Source organism: Sitophilus oryzae, unplaced genomic scaffold (genome assembly GCF_002938485.1).
Source record: "Sitophilus oryzae breed Bouriz unplaced genomic scaffold, Soryzae_2.0 scaffold_1515_pilon_pilon, whole genome shotgun sequence".
In the NCBI taxonomy this organism is placed as follows: Eukaryota; Metazoa; Arthropoda; class Insecta; order Coleoptera; family Curculionidae; genus Sitophilus; species Sitophilus oryzae.
In genome coordinates, this window is record NW_022146187.1 from 609,342 (window position 1) to 634,514 (window position 25,173).

Consider the following 25,173-nt stretch of genomic DNA (forward strand, 5'->3'; position numbering starts at 1 on the left):
ACTTTCCAATCTAAACTTGTTTCATTTATCTATGGGTATTGGCCTTTTCCAAAATCAATCTGCCGATGTAATTGAATTCTGCTAGATATTCCTATAGTCGTCCGATTTTTATAGCATTGTTGTGATCTTCCGGGGCAGTCAGTGGCGCAACTAGGGGGGGCTTAGCCCCCCTAGACCCAAAATTAGCCCTCCCAGATGTCTGGTGCGGTTCAATAAAACCACGTGAACCAGAATACCAAGCGTCAGGTTCTCATGGTTGATCACCAAAGTTTATTGATATTTATTAGTTTTAAGTTTTTGATAATATTTTATTATGAATAAAAATTATACTTTTTTGGCGTACGCTTGGCATTTCAGGCGAGGCACAAAATGTAATTTTTACTTAAATAGAACATGCAATTTTTTTACGTATTTTTTTTAAATTAATAATTTAAGAGTTATCAGTTATTTACAGAAAATTTGATTTTTTACATGGGACACCCTGTATATTTTTAATTCATTGAAAATAATTTAAAATTACCTTTCCAAAAATATAGCACACTTGATATTTTGCCTGTGATAGAAAAAAATTCTAGCTGTGAACAGCAATTAAAACGAAAATAATATTTGCAATGAGAGATGCAGAATTTAATAACAATTTAAACGATATTTAACAACATCTCAACATCAACACATTTAAACTATATCTAATAACAATAAAAAAAAAACAAACCAAGAGATTTTGCTACAGGTGTTTGACATGTCGATATTTATTATGGACGGGACCGTTTTTAAACATTTCTCGGGGAATTTATTAACTCAGTGGCGGTGAAATTTAAAAATAAAAACCTTTATTCTTTCGCAAATAGAAAAATCCATACGCGCCAAGTCCAGCGGCCTCGACGGCCAACGGCTGGAACCTTGATTAGCTATTCATTATTCTGGAATTGGCTGCTTTAATTTTAATTAATTTTAATTGTGTTTTTTAGACATTGTGACTGATCGTAAAGTAAAAAGTATAAAGTGCAATAGAAATCACTAATTTATTCCACTAATTGCGAGGTTCTGAATGAAGCTTTAATATACATTTAAATTTTCCACTAATTATACTTCAAAATTTGCGAGGAATGTCATTTTGGCCTTTGATTATCATCCGTCAAGAGAAATTGTGGTTAGAAATTAAAAGTTGATTGTTTTATAAGCTAAACATTAGGCTTTCTCTATGGATACAACTGACTAACGCAAGCTGTTATTGGATATTCTTAATTTTAATAGTGTTGTTTAAACATTGTGAATGATCGTAAACTAAAAAGTATAAAGTGTAATTGAAACGACTAATTTATTCCACTAATTGCAAGGTTCTGAATGAAGCTTTACACTCAAATTAGAGGAACAAACTTCTACATTGATTGAAAGCACTAATTTATTCAACTAATTGCGCGGTTCTTAATGAAGCTTTAACATATTCTACTAATTGAAAATTACTACCATTAATGTTGACGTTCTGAATAATCCTAACGTAACTTACTGAAACCACTAATTTATTCCACTATTTTCGAGGTTCTGAATAAAGCTTCAGACTATTGCTCGTTAATTTTCAGATGTTGGTTTCTACCGTGTTCTCTTACTTCGTGCTTTTTTGAACAACCATATTTCACTTACGTACATCACAGCATTCTTTATATCATATTTTATTTCATCCACAAAAATTGATTTCATCGATGTTTACAAAGCTTCGTATTTCTCACATGTACCTTAATAACCCTTATCTTCTAAGTTCTTGTTTCTCATGACCAATTTTGTCAACTCAAGCATGTGAATCCTATATTTAGTTATAAATTATACTCCCCATTCACTTTTGGACTGTAAATTGACATTCAGTGTCGTGTTTATTATACTTAGTTTTTGGTCGTTCATTTTATTATAGTTTTTTTTGACCTTTAAATGTTCGAATTGAAGAACATAAAGATTATTTAAGAAAGGGCGACTTTCGCAAATCTAAGATTTTTCAGCAATCATGGAACACAGGGCACAGAACAACGCCAAAATTATAATGAAAGAAGCGATAGAGGTTTTTTTTAATACAATCTAATAAAAATAAATGTATTGCTCATGCATCTGTAGATGTTAGTAATGTATGGCAATCGCTTTTTTCATTTTAAAGCACAACAAAAGTAAACCTAACATAACGTAAAAATTAAAAATAATCATACAGAAACTTTGAAGCTTTTTGGTTTTACCTTATTAAGTAATTGTTATCAGGTAGTAATTATATCGTTCATTTTGAAGTTTAACTTGATATAATGTCATTTTAACAGAACGTCAACGGTTTTTGTAGACGTATCTGTTTAAAAAAAACTAATGTGTTTTCGAATAGTTGCTTTTAAATATTTTGTAACTTTTTAGTTCGTTACATGTCTTTGATTATGATATATGATGTCTGGCGTATCATCACCGGATTCCCTATCGTTCAGGCCGGATAATTTATTTGACGCGCTTGGCGTAATTTTTACGTTCTCTAGTCCACAACCCTGTTATCGTTTGACACAACCCTGTTATCGCTCTGTGGAGGCGCTGTCAACATCGCTTCTGTCAACTCTCTCCGTGCTTAACTTCACTTGGCTTTGACCGTCCTACTGTCACCATCAAAAAATCCTTGCTTCGAGAAACTGCAGTTATAAAAATCTTGCTGTATAATTTGAATCAGCTGCTATTTCGAAGTTACAGGTAAAAATGAGGTATTATCTTTTTTGATTCGTTATTATTACTGCGTATTTTTAGGGTAGAGTTACGGATGCCCCAACCTAACTTGTATTTGTATTATGCTGGCACGTTGGCGTCCCTTTTCTTTTGTCCTCCAGAATGTCACATGGAAGAAAGGACAAGTTCTTTATTATTTAGTGAGCCCTCGGAAGTAATTCGAGGTAGGTTCATTTTGTTTATTAGACAATGATTTTAAACAAGAGTTTGGTATTTTTAGGGTCTTATGGACGGACTGTGTCCAAGGTTATGGTTCAAGTTACGGACATTATCCAAGATCCTAGTAGTGTTCCAAGGTACGGGTAGTGTCCCCATATTGCCACAGTATGGATACAGCGTAAGCCCCATGCTACTTCGCTCCCATTTCTAAGCCTAGTCAGTAGCTACGGCTGTATTGATTCATGGTGTCCTCATTCTGGCCCCTTTTGTTGTTTTGGCCAACAGGATCGCCGACAGACAGTACAGAGATATGAGCCCACTTCACGCTGCTACTCTTTGAAACAGGATTGCCTCAAAACAGCTAAGTGTAGATTTAGGTTCTCGTTTTCAGTCTATTTTCAGTCTTAACGTACATTTTAAATAATATCGTACAGACTATATTTAGTGGTTAGATTATTAAGAACATTTATGTCGATTTAGTAGTTACAATATGATTTAGATTTTAGGTTTCATTACATTACGCCTTGTAATAGTATTACTTTCTATAGATATTATTATTGCGCTATATTACAAGATGAATAACGAGACATAGATTCTAGAATCTACAGGTTGCAACATATCAGATTTAACACCGCATAAAATTTAACAATTTAAATAAAGTAATGCTACCTTTCTTATATTTTCTATAACGTTACACGCATTTTATTTTTTCATAGTCTTTTCATAGAACATATTTAATATTATTTACTTTTTACTCGACATATAACCACTATAATAACTATTAAAATTGTACAATGCTATTTACCATCAGGATACATCATGAATGAAAATAGTCACTAGTTTTAAGTAATAAACAACTGTGTTTTCTTTCTCTGTTCATGCCTGGCGCCCAATATTTATAATTTCGAGTTATTATTGTTAATTAGTTCTTTCCAGTGAAATACCTTATCCACGACTGCTCTACCAACGAAAAGCTGCCGTTCGCAGTGGTAATGTTTATAAAAAACGCTGCAATTTTAAACAGTTTTTTTCTTTATTCTTTGTATTTTCTTACTTCCGTCGCCGGAAAGAGATAAACTTTCCGAAACGTAAAGCATTTTTTTGTCCGTTAGGCAAATTTGTTCATTTGTAAGCCACTACTGACAATTAGTCCCCGTTGGATTAACGCAGCAGTGTTACAAAAAATAACTATTTTATTTTGTAGATTTTTTTTGGAGAGATGAATCCGCCACATAGGTTTTCTAGATTCTTCATATTTTTAATTATAATTATTATTTTACCGATGTTCCTAATGTTCACATTATCATCAGAAAGCATTCACTACGTGGTGGTCATTATTAAAAATAATTTCTTTCTTTTTAACTTTACTATAACTTTCCGCTAGTTCCTCTACATACATACATACAGCCGTTACTCGCTGACGAGTATTCGACACACATAAAGAAAATGGTCACGCAAGGCGTTTTCTTTCATGAGCTTTTCTGTGACTGAAAAGCCCGATACGTGATGTTATCTGCCTACCGCACTCCGGACATTCAAAAATCTCATTGCTTTGTTGCCTCTCTACTTTTTGGTTGCCGCTGTTAACTGAGTTTACAACCCTTCTCCATTGAGTTCTATTGTGAGCTGCTTTTTCCCACTCATTCTGCATGTTAATTCCCTTTAAATTTTCGTGGAAAATGTCCTTGTATCTTTTCAGTTGTCCACCCGGCCTCCTCTTACCGTCCACAAGCTCACCGTAAAGCAGAGATTTTGGTATGCGGTTTTCTTGCATTCTGCATACGTGACCAGCCCATCTTAAGCGGGATTTTGTGACCATGACTTCAATACTCTCGCAGTTAGATTTTTCAAGGACCGATACGTTTGAGACATGATGGAACCACCGGACTCTTAAGAGTTGTCTAAGGTGTCTCTGTTGCAACTTGTTCAATGCGTTCATGTGTCGGCGGTAAGGCACCCAGGTTTCGCTCCCATATATCATGGTGGGGATTATAATTGCTCGGTATACTGCAAGTTTTGTTTTTGTACTCAAGTCATGATTGTAGAAAACCCTGTCTTTTAATTTCCAGAATGCTCTTGAGGCGCTACTAATCCTGTGCTGAATTTCAGAGTCAATATTGGCCTTTTCCGAAATCAAACTGCCAAGGTAATTGAATTCCGCCACATATTCGAATAGTTCTTCTCCGATTTTTATAGCATTGTTGTGATCTTCCGGGGGAGTGCACATGATTTTAGTTTTGCCGATGTTCAGCTTAAGGCCCAAAGCCTCGTATGCCCAGGTATATGTGTTCAACATTTCTTGTAATTGTTGTACCGTGTTTGCAACTAGAGCGCAGTCGTCAGCGTATTGAAGTTCTGTGATAAATTTTGTACGTGTTTTTGCCCTGAGTCTTTTTATGTTGAACAGACCGCCGTCATATCTGTATCTAATGCCCAATCCTCTCTCCTGCAGTTTGCTGTCCACTATAATGGAGAGCGCTGCCATGAATATGTTGAATAGGAGGCGCTAAGACACATCCCTGCCTAACTCCTGTATTTGTTAGAATGGGTCGCTCAGTGATCCATGATGTGACACTCTTGACTTGTTGTTGTTATGGAGGCTTTTACACACTGTAAGAAATTTGTTGGGTACACCGAACTTTTCCATAATTGCCCAAAGCGCTCTCTGTTCACAGAGTCGAAGGCTTTTGTTAGATCGATGAATGCAACATAAAGTTTAGACTGCTGCTTTTTTACTTTTTCCTGTAGTTGACGGATGGAAAATATGGAATCGACGGTGCCGCGGTTGGTACGAAAACCCGTTTGCGATCCTGGGAGGATTTTTTTTCTATATATGGGTGCAGGCGGTTTGACATTATTTTTGCAAGAATTTTTCCGCCGATAGCTAATAGCAAAATTCCCCGGTAATTACCGCAGTCTGATGCACTTCCTTTGTTCTTAAATATATTCACTATATTCGCGTTGCGAAAATCGTGAGGTACCTCTCCGCTTTCCCATACGACATCAAAGAGAGCCTTAAGATGATCCATAATTTCTTTACTTGCACACTTATAGATTTCCGCCGGAATCGCGTCACAGCCAGCTGATTTGTTGCTGTTTTATGGAGGTCTTTATTTCTTGTTCTGTTATTGGGATGTCTAATACATCGAGGCTGTTATACTGAGGTATTGTGTTTAGTGCTTCCATATTGGGGTTGTTTTCTTGGTTAAGGATATGGCTGTAATGTTCTTTCCAGTGATTTCTGATTTGTTCTTCCTCTTTTAGAAGTTCGCCATTTTGAGCCATGATTGGGCAGCTTACCTTCTTAGTTGGACCGTATACTTCTTTTACAGCCTCGAAGAATTTACGATAATCGTGATGAGTGGCGTACTCTTGAATCTGATTCGCTTTTTGTGACCACCAGTTATCCTTTACTTGGCGCAGTTCTCTTCGAAGGGTGTTGTTGGCTGCTTTAAAGTTATCTACCAGTCTTGGATTAAGTGGATTTGCAGTGACGGCTTGATGTGCTCTATGCTTTTGTTCCAAAAAAGCCTGTATATGCTGTTGATTTTCGTCAAACCAGTCTGGTTGTTTCTTTTTGTTCGACTTTCCCAGTACTGCTTCGCTGGTTTTATGAATCGCATCCCTTAATTGTGTCCAGTCTTGTTCAGCTTCCAATATTGAGATTGAAGTTATCGGTGGAAGTGATTCTTTGATGGCTTCCCGGAGGGCGTCGGCGGTATTCTTGTTCTCTAGATCCCGTACGTTCAATCTGGTCATGTTGTTTTGCTTTTTACAGCGTGGATGTTTGGGTTTTAACTGGATTTTCATTTTTGAAATTAAAAGTCGGTGGTCAGTGCCGCATTCGGCATCTATTCTAGCTTTTGTGAGCCTAACATCTTTTAGATGCATCCTTCGAACGATTATGTGGTCCAATTGATGCCAGTGGCCTGATCTAGGATGTTTCCAGGTATCTTTAAACTTGTTCATCAACATGAACCACGTATTGGTGATGCAAAGATTATACTCTGCGCATGTTGTTAATAAGCGTTCACCATTGCTATTTGCGTTTTCCATTGTTTTCCCAATACGTCAGGCCATATTTCCTGTTGTTTGCCTACACGGGCATTAAAGTCACCTAGCAAGATGATTCGTTCGTGCTTTGGAATTCGTTGAAAGGCATTTTGTAATGCTTGGTAAAATTTATCCTTATCTTCAATTTTAGCGTCAAGGGTGGGAGCGTAGGCACTAATGTTGTTGACGTAAGTTTTGTCTGATATGGGGTACCTTAGGGTCATAAGACGTTCGGAGACACCAATAGGTACTTCTGTTAACTTGGTGGCGATTTCGTTTTTGATCGCAATGCCTACACCATGAATTCTCCTGTGTGTTGCGGGATGACCTTTCCAAAAGAAGGTGTAATGCTCCTCAGTGAGACTACCTTCATCAGCAAAGCGTGTTTCGCTTAGAGCGGCAACATCTATATTTAATCGGTGGAGTTCCTGTGAGACCAGTGCTGTTCTTCTCTCTGGTCGATTTGAATTTATCTTGTCCAGTAGAGTGCGGACGTTCCACGCCGCGAACGTGAAACATTGATGTTTTTTGTTTCTCTGATGATACGCTCGAGTAGGCACCCCCTCCCGGAGATCCGATTGAGGGGGTATTTTACCTCCGGACGATAATTTTGTCCCACTCGAATGTTCCATCATTGCTGTGTGTAAGCTGCGTGAAAAGGTTTAACTGTGGCGGTTACGCTGCCGCACAGTTTTGGCTGCAACTGTAGCACGGGATGGCTATGGCACAGTGAGGACTGCGACGATAGTTCCCTTGTGCTACGTTCTCGGCCGGCTAGGTGTATTTTATTACTCTTTTTCCCCAGAAGATGGTAGGTCTGAGGGTTGTATAAGGTTATACCGCCTATACTCGGACGTCAGAGCCTCGTTTGTGTAAACAGGGTGCACCACGGGAAGGTGAGGTTGACTTTTGGGTAAGCTAGGCTGTATGTATCGCTTCAATACCCCTTGCACCCCAATACCCCTACTACGTGGTGGTCATTATTAAAAATAATTTCTTTCTTTTTAACTTTACTATAACTTTCCGCTAGTTCCTCTAACCCTAGACAAATAAACAAAAATGAATAATACGTTAGGTAAGGTGAGTAAGGTCTGTCAGCTCGGCAGTTAAAGATAAATAAGAACTAGGATAATCATATTTAGAGTGTCTAAATATAACTATCTGATCTACGTTATTAATAATATCTATCCCTGTTTATCCTCCTACCCCTGATAACGTGCTAAACCCGTCACGGAGCGAAGAAAAAATTATCATGTCAAAGGCAATAATGCCGGCAAATATTGACTTTAGCTCGTCTCGCTCGGGACGAAAAAAATTTATAAGCGGTCGCCCGCTCTCTCTCTCGGCGCGGCAGCGGCGCTTTTATCGCCCGTCTTCAGCGCGAACAGCCAATGCATCTTTTAAATTACAAATATTGGTACAAGATAAGCCCCGTTATGGAATTTCGGACAAAATGGCTCGGCGAACGTATATTCCGCAGCACGTTCCTCGTGGGCGAGTTTTTGCATCGTATCTGCTCTTCTGCGGACGAAACTTGATACATTTTGTGGGGTTTGTGGATTAGTAAAATATATATTTGTGATTACTAATGATGGATTTAGGAACAAATCCATTCCCCAAGTGGCATTTTTGGACACATTTTAGGTAATGTTTAATTGTGTCTGTTTCTTGACACAAAATGGAAACGGTATGCCACAAATAGGAAACATTTTCGAAACCTCTGTACCTATTTTATATGGCTTTATTACATGTGTTTCCAATGTGGTGGCACTAAAATGGTTTCCTGAAATGTTTCGATGCGGAGACCAAACAAAACAAAACTTTTAGAGGAAATGTTTCGAAACATTTTCTGCAATTTGGGTCGAAGATGATCCGGTTTTCAGCATCCACTGTTTCTAAATGTGATAACAAAATAGCAACACTACAACCAAACTAGCACACAAAAAAACCACTTTGTGTTATGTTGTTTGGATCACACATGGTCTTCATCACTAGACTTCATTGATACACCTCTTTGCGTTACTTCTTATATTCGTTAAGTTATGCATCTAGAGGGCGCTTTGTCTCCAAATAACAATTATCAAGTGTAAACTAATCTAGCGCATTCACAGGCTACATGAACTCTTTCACTAATTTCCATGTATCCAGTTTAGTTTTTGTTAAAACGCTTCTTAGCGTAGCTCTAGACCAAAAAAGAGTTTTTATGTGATACTGTTTAGCCTATTATGAAATTTAAATAGTATCACATAAAACTACTCTTATCCACTACTCTTATATACAGGGTTAGTTTCCTACGATGTTCTCTATAGGTATCTCGGAAACTACTGGAGAGTCGGTTAAATGGGGAAAGAATTACAGTTTTGTGGGGTCATAAATATGCGCCTTTCTTTTTTTTTCAAAAATATGATTTTTGAAAAAGTTCATGACTTACTAGATATTTCGAAAAAAACAAATTTCAGCTATTTTAAAAATTGTCCCTAATTATTTTAGACAAAAAGTTTTCAGATAAAAGTTGTAGATAATCACATCCTTAATGAGACTGTGGCCTCCGTTTCTTTCTAAAGCCTGTCATTTTTGACATATGACACAAACATAGGTTTTTTAAATGGAAACCATAGTTGGTCATGACTTCATAAAAAGCGCCATTTTTTAAGCTTTTTAGTGATATAAGCTATAATATCTTTTCTTCGAAAAATTACTAAGTTATAGCCGATTCTTATCATTTTTAAACAATTTCACTTAGTTAGCCATGGAAACAAGTTCAATCGCCGTTGCTCTCAGAAATGTGAAGCTGTCACATCCAAACTTTGTAAATTAAAATAAACAGAAATTGTAAATATGAATTTTTCAAATGAAGAAAAGCGTATAGGATTATTGGTTCAACTTTTCTTGACCATGCATTTTCGAGGATACGTTGACCGGTGAGCATCAATAGAGTGGTTCCAACATGACTTTCATTATGACACACCACCCCCCACCCTCCATAATGAAAGAAATGTTAAAAATTATTTATATCATAATTATACAAACACAGGGATAGGAAGAGGTGGACTAATTGCATGGGCCTCCTCGATCACATGACCTATCCATTTTAGATTTTTTTATGCGGTATAGTTAACAATAAGGTTTACAAAATAACTTATGAATTAAGAAAGGCACTTCTGTGAAAAGAGGTAGTAATTCAGTTTTAAAAAGATGCAACGCAAAACAATGGCGAATTTTTTGAAAATTTTCTAAAATAACTGACAGTGTATGTAGTGATATTATTTTTGTAAGTTTTAGTTTGTGTAATGTAAATTGTGAAGAACCGTTTAGTAATATATTCTGACTTTTTACAAGTTATAAATCATCACAGAATAAGAATACCATGCAATCTAAGTGAAATTAGTCAAGAAAGATAAGAACTGGCTATAACTAAATTTCTTTTCTAACATATCTTGAAAACCGTTCTCTAAAAAACATAACATTCACCGGTCAACGTATCCTCAAAAATGCATGGTCAAGAAAAGTTGAACCAATAATCCTACACGCTTTTCTTCATTTGAAAAATTCATATTTACAATTTTTGTTTATTTTAATTTACAAAATTTGGATGTGACAGCTTTACATTTATGAGAGCAAAGACGACTAAACTTGTTTCCATGGCTAAGTGAAATTGTTTAAAAATTATAAGAATTGGCTATAACTCATTAATTTTTCGAAGAAAACATATTATAGCTTATATCGCTAAAAAGCTTAAAAAATAGCTCTTTTTATGAAGTCGTGGCCAACTATGGTTTCCATTTAAAAAAACATATGTTTGTGTCATATGTCAAAAATGACAGGCTTTAGAACAAAACGGAGGACACAGTCTCATCAAGGATGTGATTATCTACAACTTTTATCTGAAAACTTTTTGCCTAAAATAGTTTATAATGGAATTAGGGACAATTTTTAAAATAGCCGAAATTTGTTTTTTTTTCTAAATATCTAGTAAGTCATGAACTTTTTCAAAAATCTGAAAGGTGCATATTTATGACCCCACAAAACTGCAATTCTTTCCCCATTTAACCGACTCTCTATCTCCAGTATTTTCCAAGATACCCATAGAGAACATCGTAGGAAACTCACCCTGTATATAATGTTGTCGAGGGTCTTTTCAGAACAACCATTCTGAAACAAATCCATGTTTTATATTCTTATAAAATTATATCTCTCCAATATACGACCCGATATACGATTAACATGATACTTGGTAGATACACTATTTCTCGTGTCGATGGTTTTGTTGTTGCTAAAACGCTTGTAAAAAAATACTTATAAATGTAATATTTTAATGTTACATTATTTGGCTCTCCGCCTAATCGCTTCTGATGTAACTTTTATATATCGTGTGGTTTATCGGAACAGGGGACATAGGAAATCCCACGTAAATTTTTATGATTTTATGCAAAAATTGTAGACTTTTTTGAAGAGGCATTAAAGTTGTGTTTACGTTTATGGTATGAGCGAAGGCTGAGAATGATCAAGTAATGAACAAGTCTTACACCTCGAATACCATTCTCAGTTTAAATAATTATTTTGTAGATAATCATTCTAATTGAAAAAAAATAACAACCCTCTCCAAACCACACACATTCTCGTAAACGATATATGACATCGAATTTGACAATGACAAGATCAAATTTTTGGCGGTATTTTGTATACAGGGTTGTTCACCACATACGACACGGAGTATTGTAGCTAAACGATTAGATTTTTACAAATTGTAAGTTTTGGGTTCGTTGAAGGACTATTAGAGCTACAATTTAAAAATATTTTTACAAGATACAGAGTGTCCCAAATAAATAAAAAATATCAAAGTTGTAATTTTTTAAATGGAACACCCTGTATATTATTACATTTTTAGTTTCTATGATTAAAATAAAGGTAAATTTGATAAAGGTTTATTACACTTAAACCTTACCGTTTTTGAAATATTTTCAACTTTGTGAAATTGCAGTCAAAATGTTAAGGCTTCATTTCTCCAGGGCTATCGAAGTTTTTAATACTAAATATTTACTGAAGTTTATTTATTTATCAGTTATTGTATTGCAATAATAAAAATTATACTACCTCATACAGAGTGTCTAAAATTTTATTTTAAATAATGACTAGCTTTAAACGGCAATAACTTGTTTAATTTAAATGGAACACCCTGTATATTTTATGAGAATCAGATGCACAATTTAATTGTCTATCAAATTGTATTATACCATTTTTTACCTATAGCTTCAAGTTTCCGTAGAAAATGCATTTTCTTGTAATTTTAAATTAATTTATCAATATACCCATGGAATACTGACATTTTAGATTATTTTTAAAAATGTACCAAATTTTTAAAGAGTACAGATACTAATATTGTCGATATAGTTTGTTTATTTTATTAAAAAATAAAAAAACTGTTTAAATATTTGTTAAAGAGGACCAATTAATATGATTCCAGTATTCAAACTACATTAATTGACTGTTTGCGTTGATTAATAATAATTGCTCCAAAAACTAAAAAACTTAATTTTCTTTGTGTATTAGACAGTGTGGTAAAAAGTAACACCTTAAAAACGATATTTCATTTTTTTGACAAATGGTCATTTGTAACAACAGAGACATTGATTTTTATAACTTATTATTATATTGATTTCTGATTCAAATCCACATTTATTTAGAATAATTTATTCACGAACATAATTAAGTATGTAATTAATTAGTCTTTGGGTTTGGTTTGGTGTACTCTTTTATGAAGATTTAAATAGTTTTCCTTTTGCATACAAATAGGCTAGTAATATTATCATTTTGTTAAAAACGATAATATTACTAGCCTGTACATTTTGTACATTTGTTGCTTTAAAAACAATCTAAAATGTCAATATTCCATGGGTATATTGATAAATGAGGTCTAAATTATAAGAAAATGCATTTTCTACGAAAACTTGAAGGAATATGTAAAAAGTGGTATAATACAATTTGATAGACAATTAAATTATGCATCTGATTCTCCTAAAATATACAGGACGTTCCATTTAAATTAAACAGGTTATTGCTGTTTAAAGCTAGTAATTATTTAAAATAAAATTTTAGACACTCTGTACAAGGTAGTATAATTTTTATTATTGCAACACAATAACTAATCAATAGATAAACTTCAGTAAATATTTAATATTAAAAACTTTGATACCCTTGGAGAAATAAAGCCTTAAAATTGTTACTGCAATTTCACAAAATTGAAAATATTTCAAAAACAGTAAGGTTTAAGTGAGATAAACCTTAATAAAATTTACCTTTATTTCAATCGTAGAATCTAAAAATAGAATAATATACAGGGTGTTCCATTTAAAAAAATACAACTTTAATATTTTTTACTTATTTGGGACACTCTGTATCTTGTAAAATTATTTCTAAATTGTAGCTCTAATAGTCCTTCAACGAACCCAAAACTTAAAATTTGTAAAAATCTAATCGTTTAGCTACAATACTCCGTGTCGTATGTGGTGAACAACCCTATATATGTATATTTGGCAGACCGTAGTATCGACTGACTAGTGAGAAAGAAAATCTAGGAACTAGTGAGGTTGCAGTCGGAAGGGTTTGAAAAAGAATTAATATACTTTGTTAATTGTCAAGCTTTCGGAATTTATTCATTCCTTCCTCAGGACACTGAAATGGAAATACATGTTATACAATTGCTATAAAAGTCAAGAAGAAAAAACTTACTCAACGTGGTACAAGAGACCCTCATAAAAAACTACATTAAAAAATTGGCTTGTGGGATGCATTGAAAAAAAATCCCTTTTGGCTTCCTTTCAGATCACTTTACATAAGACACGAGTAAATATATTTCCATAGATCACAGATATTAAAAAATAAATCAAAAATGTGTATTTTTCAGCCCTTCTTAAAAAATTATTAAAAATACAAGAACTGTTGTTCTGAAGTCAAAACTAATTAACTATATTAGGTATTTACTTTAGATGGTTTGTTCTTACTTTGCTAAAAATATGGTATTCGTAAATCATACAGGATGTTCAATATTCTACGCCAAACTTTCTAAAATATAACATTTTTTCTTGTTTTTTTTTAATGTAACACCCTGTGTATTATTTTTTATTAGATGGAGAGGTAAAAAATTAACATTTTTTTGTATTTGGAGTTTTTCAAAATTTTTATTAGTTTTGTAGATACTCGCAGTATTATTTCATATGGCGCTTTCAACGGTAAAATACGAGAGAAAAATCATTTGGTGACTTTGATAAAAATTTACGGTGGAAAATGCCATACGAAATATAAAACCACAAATATCTGCAAAACCGTTAAAAATTTTGAAATACTCTAAATACAAAAAATGTTCATTTTTTAATTCTCCATCTATTGAAAAAAATAATATACAGGCTGTTCCATTTAAAAACGAAGAAAACCCAAGTAGCATCTATCTGACTTCGAACTAAATCTGACCTGAAGCGACGTCAGACTTGTGCAAATTTAGGTTGGGTGCTCGTGATACGACCTGTGACGTCGCTTTCCTATTAAAAGCGACGTCGTTGGATCCGAGTCGGTAAATCCAACGATACATCGACGTACAAAATAACAACGTACCATTTTTATTAATTTCCCAACGTCGCGCGTCGTTCCCACGTTGGCTTGCACGACGTACATATACTTGAACTAGCCCGACGTCTACCCGTTGTCCGAATAGGATACGTCTCACTGATAATCCCTAAAGTAACGTCCAATTATATTTTTTTGTATTTTATGTTCATATTTATAACCTAATTTACGTATCTCTATTTATGTCCGTAAATACAACCCATTAAGTAGCATTTGCGACCTAATGAACATCATGAACATAACCTAATATAAAGTTTTTGTAAACAAACTTAAATTATTTATTATGCCTAAAAAAACACTAAAAAGGCATCTAGACATTCATCTACATTTTACAGAAAGAGATCGAGGCTTTTGCAAAATAATAATAGTAGTAGTGATGTCTTGCCTCCACCCGTAAATGCTTTTTATCCGGAAGAGATGCTGCATTACACTGGTGCATCCTCCTCCGACATATGAGGTTAGGCTTAAAAAAGTGGCTGCCCATTTTTTTTAACGAGAAAACAAAAACTAAAATATAGTTGCACAAATCCACAAATCACTGATACGCAAAATGCAAAGTGAGGTTACGTGGCGTACGTTGGAATTATATACGTCATAATACGATTGCCGGTCGTCTGGTTTGATGACTTCGGTCGTGTGAGACGACTAATGTTGGAGACCCGGTCGGAATTGGTATATTGGTAGTTCATATTAAGTCGGACACAGAAATCCGCCATTCTTAACACGTATCCGATTGTCAGCCATTTTAAAATCGTTTTTTGTTTTTAAAATTTATATTCACATTTCGATTTCTAGTAGAATAATATTAATAAGGTTGAGTTTGGGGGGAACCACAGTACAGTTTCATGATTAAACCAGCTAGAAAATTAAAAAAATATTTTGCGAGTTACTTTTTTATAGATATTTTTATTTCATAAATCTACCTAATTTTGAAGGCGCTCGTTGTTTTCCGGAGTATTTTAATCAGATATATCAAGAAAGTGACTTCCGTTGACAAAACTGATGTCTGGATTAATGATTCAGAATTATTATAATATGAAATTAGATAGGCACTTATAGTTATATTCGAGGAGTGATTATGAATCCATTTGTAATTAGGTAGTTTGGTTAGGTTTTTATGTATTCTTGGTAGCGAATATGAAACGAAACGTAACGTAAGTTCTTAGCGACGAATTTTAAGTGACTAAAATCCAACGTAATGTGACGTTGGTAATTGGTAGAATTACATTCCCTATTAGGTCAGATACCGACGTCGAGGCGGCCCGAATCTGTATTCCCCATTTAAGTGCAAATAAGGGTCGTCAGGCGGTCGAATCGACGTTGGTACCCGACGTCGGGTTTATTGAACGCGACGTATACCCGACGTTAGATAACGTCCAAATGCTACTTGGGAAATTATTTTATATTTTAGAAAGTTTGGTGTAGAATTCTGAACATCTAGTATGATTTACGATTTCCATATTTATATCAAAGTAGGTACAGACAGTAAGGACAGTTCTTGTATTAATAATTTTTTTAAGAAAGACAATAATATATATACTTTTTATTTGCTTATTAACATCTCTGAAATTATCGATATATTACGGATTATGTAGTGATCTGAAAGGAAGCCAAAAATGCAATAATATACAGAGTGTTCCATTTAAAAAATCATCCCGATCCACCCACACTTCTTTGAGCCACCCTATAGAAGATAAAATATTTTCCTGAAATACTTTAGGTTTGCACAAAATTTCCAAGTTTTTTATTCTAGGAGCTACGGATGCCCGACGCACTATTACCGTACTCTGTAGAATAGTCAAAAGAAAGAGCATCTTCCTAAGTTCTCAATAATTTTAGGATCTAGTTTAGCTCAGACCTGATAAGGGTCAGCGATTCAGCTGACCGAAATGTTGTGTAAATTTTCAAAATTAAAATGGGTAAATATCGGTCCAAGAGTATATTTTATACAAAATTTAATGGTCTTTTAGATTTTAGATTGTCTTTAGATATAACCATATTCGGCAATACTATAACGACGATTCAATATAAAATATTCGATCGCCAAAAACAAACCGAAAAAAAAAACGAAAAATTAATCGTGTTCTGAAAAAGGGCGCACGGACCCGAGACCGCGTCCTTATTAAAATATATTATTCCACCTACTGTTAATTTACGAGCGGGCTCGCCGGACAGATGTCACCGCGGACTCGCCTCGCAACTGGTTATGGTCCCGATCGTCGTCGCAGTCGTCGTGTCGCTGAAAAAACACAAAAGACCCATAAATAATTACGCGGGTAATTTATGGACGGAGGCGCGGTCGCCACTTTTCGGCCGATACGTGAAAAAGAGCTTTAATGGCGCGGTAATTGTCCCGGCCGGAGAAACAGATATAGAAAAGTACAAAGTTGCGGAGTGCGCGTCGTGGTCTCCACTTCGTGTAACTTATATGGTCTTGTTTTGAGTTCGAGGCACGGTGATTCAAGCTCGAACTAATTCGAATTCTATTTACATTCAAAAAATCAGTTTTTAACGCAGAGCTCCTTGACCATCGTCACTCGATTGCAGCTTTAAGCCTTATTGTGCTTAAGCTTCATTCAGAACCTGGCAATTAGTGGTTTCAATTACACTTTGTACTTTTTAGTTTACGATAATTCGCAATGTCTAAACAATCAATTAAAATTAATAGAATATCCTAACAATAACTTGGTAATCAGTTGTATCCAAAGAAAAAACCTAATATTTAGCTTATAGAACAATCAACTTTTGATTTCTAACCACAAATTTTCTTGACGGATGACAATCAAATGCCAAAATTATATTCCTCGTAAATTTTAAAGTATAATAATTAGCGGAAAAGTTAAAAGTTTGTTAACTTTTTCTACTAATTGGAAATCACTACTACTAATTTTGACGTTCTGAATAACCTCGAAATTAGTAGTTTCAATTAGCGTGGAAGTTGTATACAGAAGTGGTTGTACTGTCGTCTAGAATTTCGTTTTATTTGGAATAGGTAACTAAACATGCAAAAATATTTGCAGAAATCTACCTGGAAAATACTAAAAATTTATAATACGACCCAGAGAAAGCTAGAATTAAAATACCAGCAAAAATATGATTTTGTCATTGTCAAATTCGATGACACATTTTTTTCTGTTTACAAGAATATCTGTGATTTGGAAAAGGTTGATTATTTGTTTCTGAGTTGAAACGATCTGGACAGAGGAGTATTAGTTGAATTAAGAATAGTATTTGGGGTGTTTGCTGTTCATTACTCGATCACTCGCAGTCCGATACCGCATATATCCACAATAATTTAATGGATAATCGAAATATTTGTAACACAAGGAACTTGAATAAACTATACTAATTAATAAAATGTTTACATAATTCCCCATTACACAGTCAAACAATACCCTAAACGATTATGAAATTCACGCCTCACAATACCAAACTGGTTAGGGGAGAATCTTTCACATTCCACAGAGGTGTTGTTTTCAGTCCATCTAAAAAGTTTTTGAGTATGAAAGATCCTGTGTTTTTTTCCTACTGTATTCCCAATAAATGGGAGTCAATGTTTTTCTTTTCTTCAACATGAATAATATTCAAGTCATTGTTCTTTTCTTTGTGTTCAATTATTTTTGCCTTCAAACTTCGATGTGCTTAATACCAATACCTTAGTTCCTTTAGTTTCAAACCTCCGGTTTATTCTTTAAACTGTTGACTTATACGGTATAAGTTTTCCGGAGACTGAGCTGCGACCATATCTAATACAGTTTCCAGCAAAATGCCGTTTAACCATCGTAACTTTTTCAGAAGTTGCAAAGTTCATAATTATTTTATACAAAATTAATCTGGTACCTTCGAATATATGTAAACAAAATGCGAACAAAATGCATACAAAATGTGCTTAGGAGCCAGTATCTGAGACGGCTTCACGGAGGCCATCTTTTCATCTTCGACATTAACCATACCATATTTTATGGCACAAGTGGTTGTCGTTTTTATTACGGCTATTCTTTACTACGTCTTACTCATAGAGAAATATAAAATAAAAGAGTTGTCATTTCCATAGTCAAAAGTAGGCAACACGTTTAACGAGGATCGATTGTAGCGCACCCTTGAGTCCTAACTGAACTAATGGAAATATGACAGACGTAATCGGTAAAATAGGTATCTGCATTATCTCCCACAAAAAAGGCGGGCAGTTTAAATGTGAATATAAAATTTTATGTATTTGCAAAAATATTACGAAATCAAAACTGCAAAAAATATAATGAAAATTTATTTTAAAAAACGGAATATTGAACATTTTTCAAACGCTTACAATTAAATGCTAAATTAAATTTGATAATATAAAACATATATGCTGAATTAACCTCGATGAGTAAACAGCTGATGAATTTCTGTACACTAATGCCAAAGTAATGCCAAATAATTTAGTACTAATACCAATAATACCACGAAAATGCCAAAAATGCCAACATCTTGTACACCAAAATACACCAGCGGTTTACCCCTCGATTAACCTATAGTATTATAAAACGTATTTAACGTTCACAAACGTTTTACGTTCACCGAGTTCAGAGATGGGCAATGTATTTACATATCGAACTTGCTTTGCATGATACCCTTTCCTGGATCGTGTTCAAATCACATCATCGGCTGAACAACATATTACATGATGACGGCAAAACACATAGCACAAAACAAACAGTTCAAATCATAGAGAAATATAAGGTGTCTGGCTCCTCGGGAAATAATACTTCCTCCATAATTTATGTACGTACAAACACAAAACAAACAAACAAAGTATATGCTACACAAAATAATAAAATTCCAAAATTCAAAACAATATTGTAAACAATTGCAAAATACAAATAATTTGCTGTCATGTCACTTGTCAAACTTATCATGACACGTGACAGGTAGCAGGTGGCCTTGGCACGTGGCGACGCTTTGGAGCCCTAACTGAACTATGCAAGATTATGGCCAGACAACCTTTCAAACACTCTTTTATTTTAGTTACTTTATGGTCTTAGTCTTACTTACGGTCTACTTTTATAAGGTATAAAGCTCGGCATAAAGTAAGGTCTACTACTATAAGGTATTCTGGTGTTTCGCCGTTTACCCCACAGAATCTTCATTCGCCGTTGTTTCTCAGCTTCAATCTACTGAGGTGTTCGTTGAGGAGACAGTGTCCTGTTAGAAACCCCGTGACAATCCGAAGATTGTTTTTATATATATAAATTCGGGTCCGATGCCTAACTTCCACCCTGTGCGATTTTCCCATTGATCTTCGGTCAGATTTTTCTCGCTCATCGACCTTCTTATTCCTTCCATCCATGTTTTCTTGGGACGTCCTCTCTTTCGTTTACCAGGTGGTATCCAATGAATGACTTGTTTTGGAATTCTTTCATTGTGCATTCTCTGAACGTGGCCGTACCATATTAATTGTTTTTGTTCTATATTATTTACTATTGTTCCCTCTATTTCCATCTGTTGTCTAATGTCTTCATTTCTGATCTTATCCCTCCGTGAAATTCTCATTGCTCTTCTAATCGCGTCCATTTCTTTGTCTCTAATTTCCTTTTATTCCTTTCAGTGAGTCGCCATGTTTCACATCCATAGAGTAATATGCTTTTAACTAGTGTCTCGTATATATTATATTTCCTGTTTTTTGTAATTTCAGTGCTCCATAGAATGCCATTTATGCATCTGATAACTCTTCTTGCCTGTATTACTCTGTTGTTTATTTCTCTATCGTCCGTTCTATCTCCTGTAAATATCGATCCCAGGTACCTGTAATCTTCACATGCCCTAATTTCTATATTATTGTCTAAAATAAGATTTTCTGTATTAGCTCCAATTGGAAGGTATTTTGTTTTTTCTGTATTTACTGTGAGACCCCATTTAGCATTTCTTCAATTATTTTCCGCACCATATATTCCATGTCATCTTTGTCGTTTGCAATTATGGCCTGGTCGTCTGCAAATTGCAAGGTGTATAGGCATATGTCATTTAGTTCTATACCCATTCCGTTACATTTTCTTTTCCATAGATGTAAGGCCTTGGCAATATAAATTTTAAATAGTGTTGGGGATATACAGCAACCCTGTCGAAGCCCTTTAGTGATAGAAATTTCCTCTGAGAGACCGTTGGCCGTTTTTATTTGTGATTTTTCTCCATGGTAAAGATTTTGTACAGCTTTTATCAGAGCTGCGTTAATTCTTGATTCGTGCCAATACTTCCCATAATTTTATTATTGGCACTGTATCATATGCTTTTTGTAGATCGATGAACGTTATATGAACTTCCTGGTTCATTGCAGATTTCTTCTCGATGATCTGTTTCAATGCAAAGATATCATCTGTACATGATCTTCCGCTTCTGAAACCATTCTGCTCTTCTTCTTCGTAGCTGGAGTATTCCTCTTCAATTAAGTTCCTCAGTATCCTTCCATTGAGGCGACTCATAGTGCTGCTGACCGAAATTGCCCTGTAGTTATTGGGATTCTTCCTTGAGCCCTTTTTATATATAGAGGAGATATATGCTTTTAAAGATTAAATAATAAGATTGTTTTTACTTAAGTAAAAACAACCTTCGGATTAAATCAAAGAAAATCTTTGATTTTTCTCGGGCGTAAGTTCTAAGGAACTTTTTCGAGTGTTTTTCGACCGTTGGAGGATTTCCATTCCATGTTACGGATGGATTCTTCCAGGTTCTTTAATTTTTCATAAGAAGTTCCCCAGAATTTACGACCGAGAAAAATCAAAGATTTTTTGATTTAAGTAAAAACAATCTTCGGATTGTCCACGGGGTTTTTAACAAGACACTGTCTCCTCAACTAACACCTCAGTAGATTGAAGCTAAGAAACAACTGCGAATACAGATTCTGTGGGGAAAATGACTCAGATACTGGCTTTTGTCAAAGTCCTTGATCGTATGATGAGTTATAATTCAAGAAAGGGGGACACACAATAGATCTGTAAGGTCGCGGTGATTAACCCCAAAATTCTACATTCTACAAAACTATAGCAAATACATGTTATACAGGAACTATTCAATTGGAAGTAATCACTTCTTGTTTCCATTTTCGGAAAAATCTAATTTCGAGGTGTCAAAGAAAAACCGCGTCTCCATATCTCCAATCTCCGCATACGTATGCATGGATGCAAACCTACGCTGGAGGGGGGTGTTGCTGCCGGTTGACCATATCGGGACACGTCGATTTTCTCATTTATCCTGGAAATGGGATCCGTCATGGCGAATCCCCGAGGCAGGGTAGCGAGCGCGGGCCGCTGCCGGCTGCCGATATGCATCATAAGCTAATACGGCAAGGCGAGACCAGATAGATAGCGATTCGGGTGTAAAAGGGGAGAGAGAACCCTAGAGGGGGGAAGAATTGGAGAGAAAGGATGCAGGAGGATGGAGGGAGGACGTGGGGGCTTTGCGGTAACGCTAAGGAAATATTCGCATTATAATATAAATGGAAATTTTTTTTTTTTTTCTGTATCGAGTTTGTTTAGGCAGTATAGGGAGTGATCGTGATTGATTTTTGTAATTTTTTTAATATGTAAGGCATGCATAGCAACGTATTGTCACAGGTAAGTATACTTAATTGTTCATGTTTTGATACAAGACATGTCCATTAGAGCGAAGAAGTCCATTATCCTCGTTGTTGACGAAAATATGGAGAAACTTTTTATGCGGTCCTAAAAATGTATTGTTTTATACAGGGTGCCCAAGAAAATGTCGTTTGTGACACAGGTAAATCACTATAAATAATGAATTGTTTGTAAGAGTTTGAGTCAGTTGAGCTGTAATTTCTGTATTAGTAATCTGGTAAATGATGGAGATAAACAATTGTGGTTGATTAAAATTTTATTTTAAGATAAAACTTTAGTTAATAACATTCTGAGAATACGAATAATGACAAGACAAGTGACATCTGTCTAGAAAAGACAGCGATTTAGAGTGACAATTTGTTTATGTAAAATTTAGAGTGACATGAATAATGAACAAAACATTTAAACAAAAACAGACCACACAAAACAAATTGTTGGTTAGTAGCAGTTTGTTAGTGGTCAGAGATATGATGTAGTAGTATTTTGGTTTAATGGCCAAAGCTATCCGGTCGGGTAATAGAATTATCGTTTTTTAAGAAAATTAAAAAAAACATAAAATTATAAAACTAGAATGGTATACGCACGGTTTTATATTAACTCTATTTTTTTGAAGTTTACAAAAAGCATTCATAAAAAATATATATCCTTCAAATCCTTCATTTTAATAACTGTTGGTAAGAAGTAGCATAAAATTCTGCATGCTTCTATACTATTTCTTATTTACTACTAAATTTGGTTAAAAGCAGTATATTTTGAAAAGTGGTTAAAACTTAAGTGAATTTAACTTTATTAATATTTAGTTGTATTTTCTTCAACGCCTAAGCTAACAGATTATATCTGTAAAGAAGGACTCACATCTTTCACAGAATGGAACTCTTATGGAACGGCCAATATCGCAATATTTAAACTCCTATATCCCATCCTGTATATTTTTCTTTTAGATGCAGAATTAAATAACAAACATTTTTTGTTTCTAAAGTGTTTCTAAAATGTTTAACGGTTTCGCAGATATTCGCAGTATTATACTAAATATGGCTCTTTTAATAGTAGAATATATAGGGTGCCAGAGGCGCAACAAGGGTGGGGCCAGGGGGGCTTAGCCCCCCCAGATAACCCATGCGTGTCTTATAAAATTGGTCTTAACCTCACATCAATATTATCTTATAGCTAGATATTCTGTGCTTATAGTGACCTAAGCCCCCCCCAAAAAGAGTTAAGCCCCCCTAAAAGTATATGTCTAGTTGCGCCCCTGTAGGGTGCGTCTCAAAAGTGGCTCACCCCTATAATATTTTTATTTTTATAGATAAAAAACGAGATTTTGTATGTTGGTATACGATATAAATTAGGGTTGATTAACATATTCAATTGTTTTTCGTCGCTTCTTGTTTCACCGGAAATGACTACAAGTTTTGATTTTTAAATGGCACCCTAGGTATATTTCTACTTTATTCGATAGAAAATGACACTCTGAATAGAATGACATATCATATGTCAATTTTTTATAAGTTTTTATTTCAATTTCAATCTAGAGTGCCATGGCGGTATTAAAAACACTAATTTTTAATCAAGAAGTCTTGAAAAAATGATTGGATTTTCTAATGCTTTTCGTGTCTTCTCCTGGCCGGTTAAAAAATGCCCAAATCATTTTTTTAATCATAACTCAATTTTTTCGAATGGATCAAGTGTGGCTCATTAGCATATTTGGAAGTCATTTTTTACGAATAATTTGGTACCACACACTTGGTATTTCGAGTCAAATTGTCGTTATGAGCGGCATGTTACAATTTTAAATAAACCATATGCGAAAATGTCAAAAGTTGACATATGATATGCCATTCTATTCAGGGTGTCATTTTCTATAGAATAAAGTAAAAAAAAAATACCGTAGGTGTCATTTAAAAATACCATAAGTGACCGAAAACAATTAAATACGTCAATGAATCCTAGTTTATGTCATATACTAACATGCCAAATCTCGTTTTTTTACATCTACTGTTGGAAGAGCCATATGTAAAACCATTAAAAATGTAGGAACACTTTAAATACAACAAATGTTTTTTTTTTAAATCTGCATCTAAAAGAGAAATCATATACAGGAGACTCCAAAAAAAAATAAGATACGACATAATAAATATTGATGTTGGCCATATCAAAAAAGAGTTTTGCTTCACGGATGTATTCTGTTATTCTTCATGTTTAGAAAAATATAGGTAAGCATTAATAAAGTTAAATACAGGTTTTTACCAGATATCTAATATGTTGTCAACACAAACTGTGTAAATTCTCATTTGCTTTAAGGAGATATGAAAGTGAATCATGGGAAGGAGGTATGGTGTTCACTAAATTTTTAGCCACATTAACAAAGTAAGTGTTTAAATCTTCAGGTGAATTAAAGACTGTGCCAGACGAAGCAGTCTTATTTCTTAAGTCATTTACAATAGCCCAAGTCTCTTTAGCAACATTACCGGATTTGGCTAGCCTCCCATTATAATAAATCTCAATGACAATTTTCTCTTGAAAGAAAAAAAAAATGTGCAAGAAAAATAAAAAAATATAGTATGATCCTTTTCTTAAAGATAGAGCCTAAAATTAACTTGAAGAAAAAATATTTAACACCGCTGCATCATCAACGCCTGTCTACACGCAAACTACACATTATTCCGAATCCAATTTAATTTCCTATTCGACGTCGCCTCCTCCTCCTCCTTTACTCTTTCTCCACAACAGCAAATCTCCTCCGCGCCCCCAGTTATTCGACTCTCTAATCGGAAAAAGCGAACCGCTGCGTTTTCAACCCTATTTGCATTCGTTTGTGAGGCGAGAATGTGACTGGAGACGTGCGAGGGCAAACGATTGCTAGTCACTGTCTAAACGATGCTGGTGCGATAACGGGTCGTCTTCTCCTCCTTTGCCTCTTTCAGATACCCGATCAATCGGGGATCTCGGGCCGTCCTATAAACCGATGAAATAAGTGCGAATATTGGTTTGGCAAATC